The 9,398-nt window shown below is 40.3% G+C and overlaps 1 long non-coding RNA gene across 7 annotated transcripts; it reads left to right on the top strand.

The window, feature by feature from the left end:
* The first annotated feature begins 743 nt into the window (after positions 1-743).
* LOC119361914 lies at positions 744-8,295 on the top strand. Of its 7 annotated transcripts, none has more exons than XR_005173017.1 (10): positions 744-881; positions 1,096-1,146; positions 1,832-1,899; positions 2,289-2,995; positions 3,659-5,254; positions 5,724-6,012; positions 6,139-6,323; positions 7,040-7,125; positions 7,670-7,755; positions 7,849-8,295. It is a non-coding gene; the product is annotated as an uncharacterized LOC119361914 (long non-coding RNA). The 7 variants fall into 7 exon arrangements; XR_005173016.1 differs by having other exon boundaries at positions 744-1,146; positions 3,659-3,807; positions 4,987-5,254; XR_005173015.1 differs by having other exon boundaries at positions 744-1,146; positions 5,724-5,835; positions 5,930-6,012.
* Positions 8,296-9,398: the final 1,103 nt, after the last annotated feature.

Here is a 9,398-nt window from a genome sequence, read left to right as displayed (position 1 = left end):
CGAGTTGCTTTAATTCTATTTTTTTTACGTCATTAACATTATATACAAGTATATGAAAAATAGAAACTATTTAGCATTTTGGTTTTAGAGGGAGTGCCATTGCCCAGAACAGCACTGTCTGTTCCTCAAGAGAATAGTAGCCTCATACAAAAGTTGGTCGATTAACAGGATGGCAGACAACAACCAGATTTATCTTTACCTTTATATCCCTTTGTATCTTTAAACCCCGCAAGCAAAGAATCTGATGATGGATGTGTGTGTGTGTAGGAAGCAAAGAATTCGCAACTTTTATTTAGAGGGAGAGAAAAAGCAAAGCCGTCTGCAAGGAATGTTGCTACTGGGTATGCTTCTACCTGGCCATTTCCCATACCTTGCTATCTGAAGCATAACTCTGCTCTCTGCATGCAACTTTCAGTTTCCTCACCCACGCTCTAGTTTACTGCTCGTGTGGTGTACCTAGGCTTGTTACAATGCAGCAGTTAATCAAGGTAACTATACCGATGCTTCTATATACGTATATGCAGATCTATCAATTGCTCTTGGAAATTTATAGGAAAGTCTTCTTTTAACAAGGCATCAGGTTGTAACTTGTCCAACTGCTTGTGTCGGTCTTATACATGTCAGGAAAGGAAGGGAATTAGATCCTAAGATTGCTGCAGATTGACCCATGGGTTAGAGCTTCGAACCATATATAGATTCCTGTCAACCTCCTATGTCGCCTTCGGTTGCTCCATAAGTTTCAGCACACATTCGATGCCTCTCCTTCCAGCCACACAACGACCACCACTTTGCCTCTTTCTCTTCCCCATGGAGGCACCTCCCCACGTTCTGGATGCGCCATGATTCTGGATCGGGTGCAAGTCGCCGCAATGGGAGAGCAGGTCTGGTGTGGTTTCATGGTGGGTGTTGATGAGCAGGGGGAGGCTGGGGAGGGAGCATGCCATCACTGCCTACCACTGCTCACCTGTCGTCGTGCCCCATCCCCAACCTAGGCTGCACATCTTCTGCTTTGCCATCTCTCTCCCCTATCTTTTACCCCTTGATTTCCCTTGTTCTTTGATAATCTGATTTTATTTTCTTGATTTATGTGTGCAGATTGGATGAAGAATACAAGAGGAAGGACCTTTCGGAAGACTGAAGAACAAGGTGAGCTCTGTGTGTGTGAGAGACTGTGAGTGAGTGTGTGTGTCTCTTTAATCTGCCTAGATTTTAGGTGTACGTGTGCATACTTGATTACTTTTTAACTGTTCTATTGCTTTCTTTGTTCGTTCTTTTTTCATAGGGCTAAAATCTGCTTGAGAAAAAAAATGTGTTCCAGCCATGCCTTTATTCTATTTATAAGAGTACACCATTATTGGTTTGATCAATCTTGGACGATTCCTTCTGTTTGAGGAACTCAAATTTTCAGTAGCAAGCATGCAGTTTGGCAAATGATGCAGGCCGATCTGGTTGTTCTGTTGGAGATAAAAGTTTGGACGGGTACTGAATATTGTGAATTACATCTGCAAGTAACAACATGAGGATCAGGGGTGCAAGCGGCGGGCTTCCAAAACTGTCGCCCTATGTTTTGCTCGAAAAATCATGTTTATTTGTTTTTTGCAATGTTCGATGGCCTGAATGTACAAAATGAGACAATTCACACCCTTGATTTCATAGCAGGTCTCGTGGTTCAGTAGCAAGTATCATTAATCTAGCTACCTCCTCCAAAATGCCATTTTCAATTGATTTTAGTTCTCTTTCCTATTCAGTTTTTAAATTGGTTTCAACTGTCTTTTGGCACTCAAATGCGATTAAGTAGTAACATGTAGCATTTATTTCATTTTGTTGACAGTTTATAGCCTCAGCGAGGAGCACATGACATCGACGCCATCACTGAGCTCAAGATGGTGCCTTGCAATGGTGATATCTCTTTTTTTTGTACTGTACATGTTGGATTTGGACAATGATGGTTTTAATCCATGATTTAATTTTCAAAATAAGAGAAGGAAGCTATGGGTTTGGAGAAGATGATGGTTGTTTAAATTGTTTGTTGGCTTGGTGTTATCATATGCTAATATGAAGAATAATCATTCCATGCTTTGATCTTCAAAATCAAATGAGGAACCAATGGGTTGGGCGATAATGACGGGGTTTAATTGTTTTCTTGGTGTAGATTGCTAATATGAACAATAATAATTAGTGTGACCGGTTTACAGTTATATATATAGCTGAATAGTTAATAATATTCTCTATACACTGAAATTGAGCTCATAAAATTTTATTTATCATGTGCATTTTTTTTGCGGCAGATCATTGCACTTCTCTTCAATACATCAATGTCACTTCCAAAGCGGAGTCCCTCCTAGAGGATAGTCTCTATTATCAGAAAGGCGTTTGTCCAGCTTGCTCTGCATAATACAACAATGCCTTTATGAGTATCTTGTGCCGGTTATCAGAGACAACAGCACAATCTTGGAGTACATGGACATCAACGCTGACGGTGTCGGCAGCAATGACCAGAGGTGTGCGATTTGACCAGCGCAGCATTCTTGTGTTTTCATTTAAACATTCAGGCAAGAATCTGGTCCTGTATATTTAGACATTATTGTTTCTGTATATGCATACACATAGAAGAGATTAAATATGTCTGAAACATGTGAAAGCATGCATATTTTTACTGGGCTCGAAATATATCTGACCTCTACTGCTCAAAATATCTAGGAGGAATTTTAAATGCCCATTTTGATCAATTTTTTAGTTTAATAAAGGTCGTCCCTGATTCTCAGTCAGTATTTAGTTCAATAAAGGCCATCCCTATCTTTTGTTTAATAGGTACAATGAGCTTTTCCAGTCGTTCTCATCTTGCTTAGAGTGAATCTTTGTCTTTATGCACACAACTTTTATGATTTCAGTCTTTAGCTAGATGAAGCTTTTTTGGCCAGCAATGAAAACTGCTTAAAAGATAACTGATTTGAGAAGGCTTGTTCATGCTGGATTGCTAAGGCCTATGCTCCAGGTGATATTTATTTTTCTTGCAATCTGAAAACATTATCTTCTTAATATGTTGTAGTTAACACAAAGGATTATTATGTCTAAAATATACTTTGCTTGGGAAGTTAATAAGACAAGCCTTCAATTTTGTTTTGGTTTTCAGAGCTTTAGCGTCTGAATGCATTCTAGATCGGGGCCCTTGATGTGTGTTTTAATTATCAGCTTCCTTCTTGGAAGTGCATGCTCCGTTGAGGCATGTACCATTTACAACGATATAAATTGAAAAGCAAGTTCCATGTTTGTATTAAATGTCAACTTATCAGCATTTTCATTTCATTTTATCCTTTTTATGCTCCATTATTCTGGTGGAAACGACACACGCCTCTCCCTGCATCATGTATCATGTTTCTCAAGGTTATCTTGGTCCAGTTTGCTTTGTTTGCACATACGTACACAACTCCGGTGGCATGCAAATGCTTACTTATTTGGCTTCCTTGGTTAGTGTTTGATGATTTATTTGGTAGCACTATGTTCTAAAATAATCATGGATAGGCCTCTCTTTCAAAGAGGCAAACAAATTGTATTTTTAAGTGTTGCTTATCTCAAGGTGAATAGAAGAATACAGGACTGGAGAGCTGTATGCACACAAGAGCTTCTTTGTTCTCTTCTAATTAGTTGCCATGTGCAGCCTGCAGGTCTGAGCTGAATGAAAGCATGGACTTCAACATTTAAGTGACGAGGCAGCTAAGTGTACGTGATTCAAATTCAGCACATTAAGTCTGAGTAGATATTTTGGTATTTCTTATTGTAAAGTTGGTGAGTTGCAACTGTAAGAAGGTAATTTTTCGCCTTTTCACATGTTCAAGCATATGTGTGTATATTAAAAGTTCTTTTCTTTAGAGGTGCCTTTTGAGATACAAGGCATGGTTTATGTAAATTTTAGTTTCCTTCAGTGACATATTAATAGATATGAATGGGTTGTCACCCTAATTTTGAAATCAATTTGTGTATTTGAGATGCCAGATTTTGGATTAGTAGTTGTTCAAAGCACTAGATGTTTGCCCAAGATAATGTTTGTTATTATTTAATATTTCTGAATCTCTCCTGGAATTCTAACCCTGCATTAATAGCAGGGTGTGCCGATTGATAAATAGTGTTGTGTTTGGTCCGTGTCTAGCAGTTGGCATATTGACCTATATTTTTCCTATAATAGTGTCCCTAATTTGCATTCAGCTGATATTAGATTTGGCTAAAAGATAAAGAGACCTATTTAGGATTGTTGGTTGCAAACTTACCTCTTTCTATTGTGCTGTTGGCTTTTAGGACAGGTCCAATGCACAAAGGTAAATTTTTCCCATATTAGGAGGCAATCAGTGCATGACTTAGTTTAAGAATATATAGGTGTTCATGCTCATGGTTATGCTGCCCGTTGGCACTAAAATGTCTAGAACATCATCGACCTACCTATCTGTGCTGTTGAGCTGGATACAATAGTTAATGTAGCATGTAAGTGAATTATTAACGGACTAATGAATTTGTTCATAACAATTGATGTTTCTACCTGGAACTTCTGATTTTAACAAAATGATTGTTCTTTACCCATGATTATTACCATTTGATCGTAAGATAGTTCCCATATTCTAATAGGTAATTACATAATTTTAGTTCACTCATATACCCTGATTGTATATATCAGCAATTACTTTATTTTCGACTACACAAATTGAGCTTTATATTTCCTTTCCGGTGTGCCAAAACCTCATGCACTGCACCATGCTTCTGTTGGCTTGGGTTTTCGCTGCTTCTTTTGTGTGTTTGTGCTCAAATTTTGGAAGAGGCGGGCTCAAGTGTCATTGTAGTAACAAATCATTGGTGACCGAGCGGAGTTTGATAGGTTGCAAATGCATGTTCATTTGAAATTCATAAATAAATTCTGAATGTGAGCAACTGCAAGGCAATTGAATACTAATAATTGATGCAGTCTGATGTGGTGTGCTCGCTGTTCTTTTTTGGTAGGAGAGAAAAAATTGGTGTCTTTGACACACTTGGGATTGACGGATCGTTCATGCCATGGTTGGATGTGAATGGGGCAGTGTACATCCAAATTTTGTTTGGCTGATCAGAATATTTGTCCGTTAGGCTGTCTTAATGCAATCCCATTCGCATAAATTTTGCAAACATCAGCAAAGATTTCAGCGGCAGGGAGTGTTTGCCGTAGTGGAAACGAAGCAAAAATTCGATGGAGCTCAGGATTTTGCTATTACCTTGCTAATAGCTTTGTGAGGTAATTTGGCTACCTATTTGCGTGTTTCTTTTCTGCTGTAGCAATGTCTATTTTAATTTACAAAATAGAAACATGAAGTGTGATTTAAGCATCTCAATAGCAGATGTTGTTAGCATGAACGTAATGTGTACCGTACCCACTGACAAATAGCAGCCTAATTCTTCCAAAGCAGTGGATGTCAATGGAGACTTGACTTGCCCGGTTTTACTTCATGAAACCATTTGCTGATTTTTTTTAAAGTTGGTTGCACACCTTGTCGACAGGAGGGAGGCAGGGAGAGAGAGAGAGAGAGACAGAGACAGGGAGAGAGAGGGAGAGAGGGAGAGAGAGAGGGAGAGAGAGAGGTAGGTAGGGAGGGATAGATAGATAGATAGATGGATAGATAGATAGATAGTCTGAACAGTTTGATACATAATATATATTCAGTTGTTTAACACGCGCATCCATGTTCATTTTCATGACCTGGAAGCGAGGCCGCGCGCATTCAAGGTACTTAAAAAATATATGTACAAGTTAAGCAGAGGCAACTTTGAGGATTTCACCCGACAGACGGGTTTTCATACGTGGATATTGGTGCGTGTGTAAGTATCTCGCTTGCGGTCAACTTAAGATGTGTGTGCGTGTGTGCTGGTCCGGCCTGTACAATGTATCATGGGATGATGATCTGGCTGTCAGCAACTGGATAACGTGCCGCTCCGAGGAACTAGGCGCTCTAAGAGGACAATGCATGAGCTTGCGATGGGAGGCTTTTCCTACAGGTAAGAATAAGATGGATAAACATAAATGCATGCGCCATTTTCTCCACACCATGGTACTGTAGTTGTTTAGAGATTGCCTTCATGTTCTCAGAGTTACTAATGTGTGCGTTTGCTTGCTGGCTGTAGATCGTCGCACCTGCAGTACTCATGATGGATGTCCGGGACGTGTTTGCAAGGCACAAGCCAAGTGTCAGCATGGAGGACCTGGAGGCAGTACAAAAGGTTCATTGCAGAGTTTGGCAACCAGGGCTGGTCATGAAGATACACAGAGAGAGTACTCCACTGGTACTGAAGAAATACTGCACGATATGGTTGGTTGTTGTTCCTTGGAAGAAGTAGGATTCGCCGCTGATAATACCTGTAAACAAACAAATCCACCGGCGAAAAGTGCTTCATATGGTGCTTCTCTTTTTGTTCGCTCGATTCAGACTTACTGTATCTTGAGTGGCTTTCAAGTATTTTTCAGTTATATTGAAGCTATTCTGAAATAGTGAATGCTTGCATGATTTGTGTTCTTTTATGAAGGGGTGTCTGTGCTTTTGCATAAATGTATAAGCATATAAGTGCAATATAAGGGCTAATTAGAAGTATATACGGTAAGTTATCTACTCTTTGCATGACCTGGATAAAGGATATATAATTAGCTTTTGGCTTTAGAACACTTCATCAGTTAGTATATATGCGAAAGATGAATTAGTGTGTCCTGAAAGAAGATTCAAATCCACTCAGTTAGAGGTCGATTTATCGCCTTGGCCAATCCTTCTGTCTTTCTATCTTGCGGAATAGGAATGCCATATGTTCATTTATTTCCTCTGTGCCATTTTAAATTCTACACCTTACTTTTTATTATGATGAATCATGAATATCATACATTTGTTACTCTTCCCGATTATCCATATTGTTTTCGGACACAGATTTAGAATGATTTTTTCATGTTCTTGCAAAGCAGATGTATTAAAAAACTATAGCTATTTTACTACTTTCAGATGCTACAACTGTCGATACTAAATTTCAAAGATATATTCAGGAAACTAAACAAGTTGTTGAGGAAACCGCTGCTACAGCTGTTGAAGATGCAAATAATGTTCTGTGTGACCAAGCTAAACGCAAAAGGTATAGACTCGTACTCTGTTACATTTAACCAGTTTCATATAAGATGTGTGTCTGTGTGTGTGCTACTGAGCTTGGTGCGACAACTATTGTTTGTACATAGGAAAGAATGCTTCTTCTTTTCCTTCACTAATGCATGCTATTTGACCAGTCTTTCTTTTTTTATCACTGATGCGTGCAAGTTGATTAACTATATAATAAAACGAACTTCTACTTTCAGGGTCCAGTAGGTGTTCTGTTTGCTGTTCATTAACTCTGGTTTGTTTGTTGTTACATGTACAAGCAATGCTTACTGCTCCTTACTGATCATACAAGATAAATAGCCTTTTCTGTTTTTCATTGATACGTACAAGCTAATTAACCATCCAATAAAATGAGCTGTGTTTCCAGATTCAGTAGGTCTTCTGTTTGTTTATGTTGTCCTCTATTTGCTGTTGCGAACCCTTATGTCCTTGTTCTTTTTATTCCATCGTATGCATCTAGATAGTTTGCACTGAAAATCAAAGTACTCACATGACTGTTACTTTTGCTAATGAATGCATCTTAGGATTAATACTGGTGCCAAGGCCGCCAGCTCTGCAAAGAAAGCAAGGCAGTAGCTCTTCCATGCCCTAGGTTGGGTGTGTACATACAGTATGGCCATCACTACCTGAGTTCCTTTCTTCATACAATCACAATAGATCAGGTGTCAAAACAAACTAATTATAGTCCATCTTCCTTCATCAGGGTATTTTTGTGTGTTCCACTTGCTTCTCAAGCTCGGTCTGCCGCTAGGAGGTTGTGTTGCTGAAGGGAGCTTCTTCACTATATCGCATCGCAGCAGTGGTCTGGCCATCGGGTCTCAAGATCGTACCTTTGGCACACTTTTGGGCATGCACCTCATGTATTTTGTGCATGTTTGCAAGGCAAGACTTTGACACTCGGAGAACTATGTCAAGCCACTGTCAATACAAATCCCCTTATTTACGTCCCTGAACAAATAGACTCTTATGCGATGTAAATATCACCATTGGCCCAGCGGGCGATGACCCTACTTGATATTCATCGCTGCGTACCTTACTCACGTAAGCTAAATGACCAAAGCTTTCTATATGATGGACCTCTGCCTATGTAGCTTTGCTTCGTAAAAGCAATGTAAATAAGCTATCATGAACTGATCTCATACCTTTCTTATATGCTATGTATGAACTTCATACCTAAATATCTATTTGGTAGTAGTTCAATCGGTGTCTAAATATTCTGACGTGCATGGTTATGCTTGGTTTGCTAACCGACAGTAAGTACTCATTATTTTGATATGTGTCTGAGTTTTCCTATCACCACTCTTACAATACTTGGCTTGCTCTTGGCCTTTGCGCCATTGGCGCAACGGGTCATCTAGTTTGAACAAAAGACAATGGTAGATGGTTCAACAACGGTGCCTGTGTGGTGTGCAAGATGAGATGGAGGGAGCGGTGCCCGTGTGGTGTGCGAGACCTAGCGAGGCTGGGGTGCGTCGAGTGGATTTGAGGTTGGGGGCTTGGACGCTGCAGATGTTTGGGCCGATGTGAGTCCAGGCTGCATTGCCCAATACCTTGTGTAGTATTTTCGCGGGTAGGCCGGGTTTCGGGTTCGGGTATTGATGAAACGGGTGTGAACCCGCGAAACATGCCGGGTTTTACATTTTACCCAACAGCAGCCCCACGGGGTTAGAAAAACGCCCATCCCCATCCCCTAATGGGGTAAAAACCCGCGGGGACGCGGGTTTCGGGGCCCCGTTGCCATCTTGAGGTATACCAGCAATATCATTCTTGAGGAACAAGGTGCTGTGGACCTGGGCCGGGAGGTTTCGGGGCAGTCTCGTGCTAGATGATGGGGGACTTGAAAAGATAAGGAGTCAGACAAATGTTATCTTATATAATTATCGTGGCCCTGCAGATTTAGTGCTTGAAGAGGCTTTGGAGGTTACCAAGTGTTCAGGGATTGTTCAGCCCAATGACATGAGCCACAAGATAGTAATGGGGTGCTTCATATACAGGACACTCATTGCTACGGACTTGAAGACTCATGCACCAAACTATTGGATCTGCGATGGTATTATACAGGGCCAAGACAATGCATCAGCATGGGAGATTGGTAATTCTCTTCAGAGAAACATGAGTCTGGATTCGAAGTTAAAATATGATGAGGCCGCAGCTCATTTGCTACAGGTGTCAGATGATTTACTTGTTAACCACTGGAATTTCACCACCCACAAACAACTCCTTAAGGGCATCTCCACTAGAGCCCCCAGGACG

Source organism: Triticum dicoccoides, chromosome 2B, assembly GCF_002162155.2.
Source record: "Triticum dicoccoides isolate Atlit2015 ecotype Zavitan chromosome 2B, WEW_v2.0, whole genome shotgun sequence".
In the NCBI taxonomy this organism is placed as follows: Eukaryota; Viridiplantae; Streptophyta; class Magnoliopsida; order Poales; family Poaceae; genus Triticum; species Triticum dicoccoides.
This window is presented reverse-complemented; position numbering and strand designations above follow the sequence as displayed.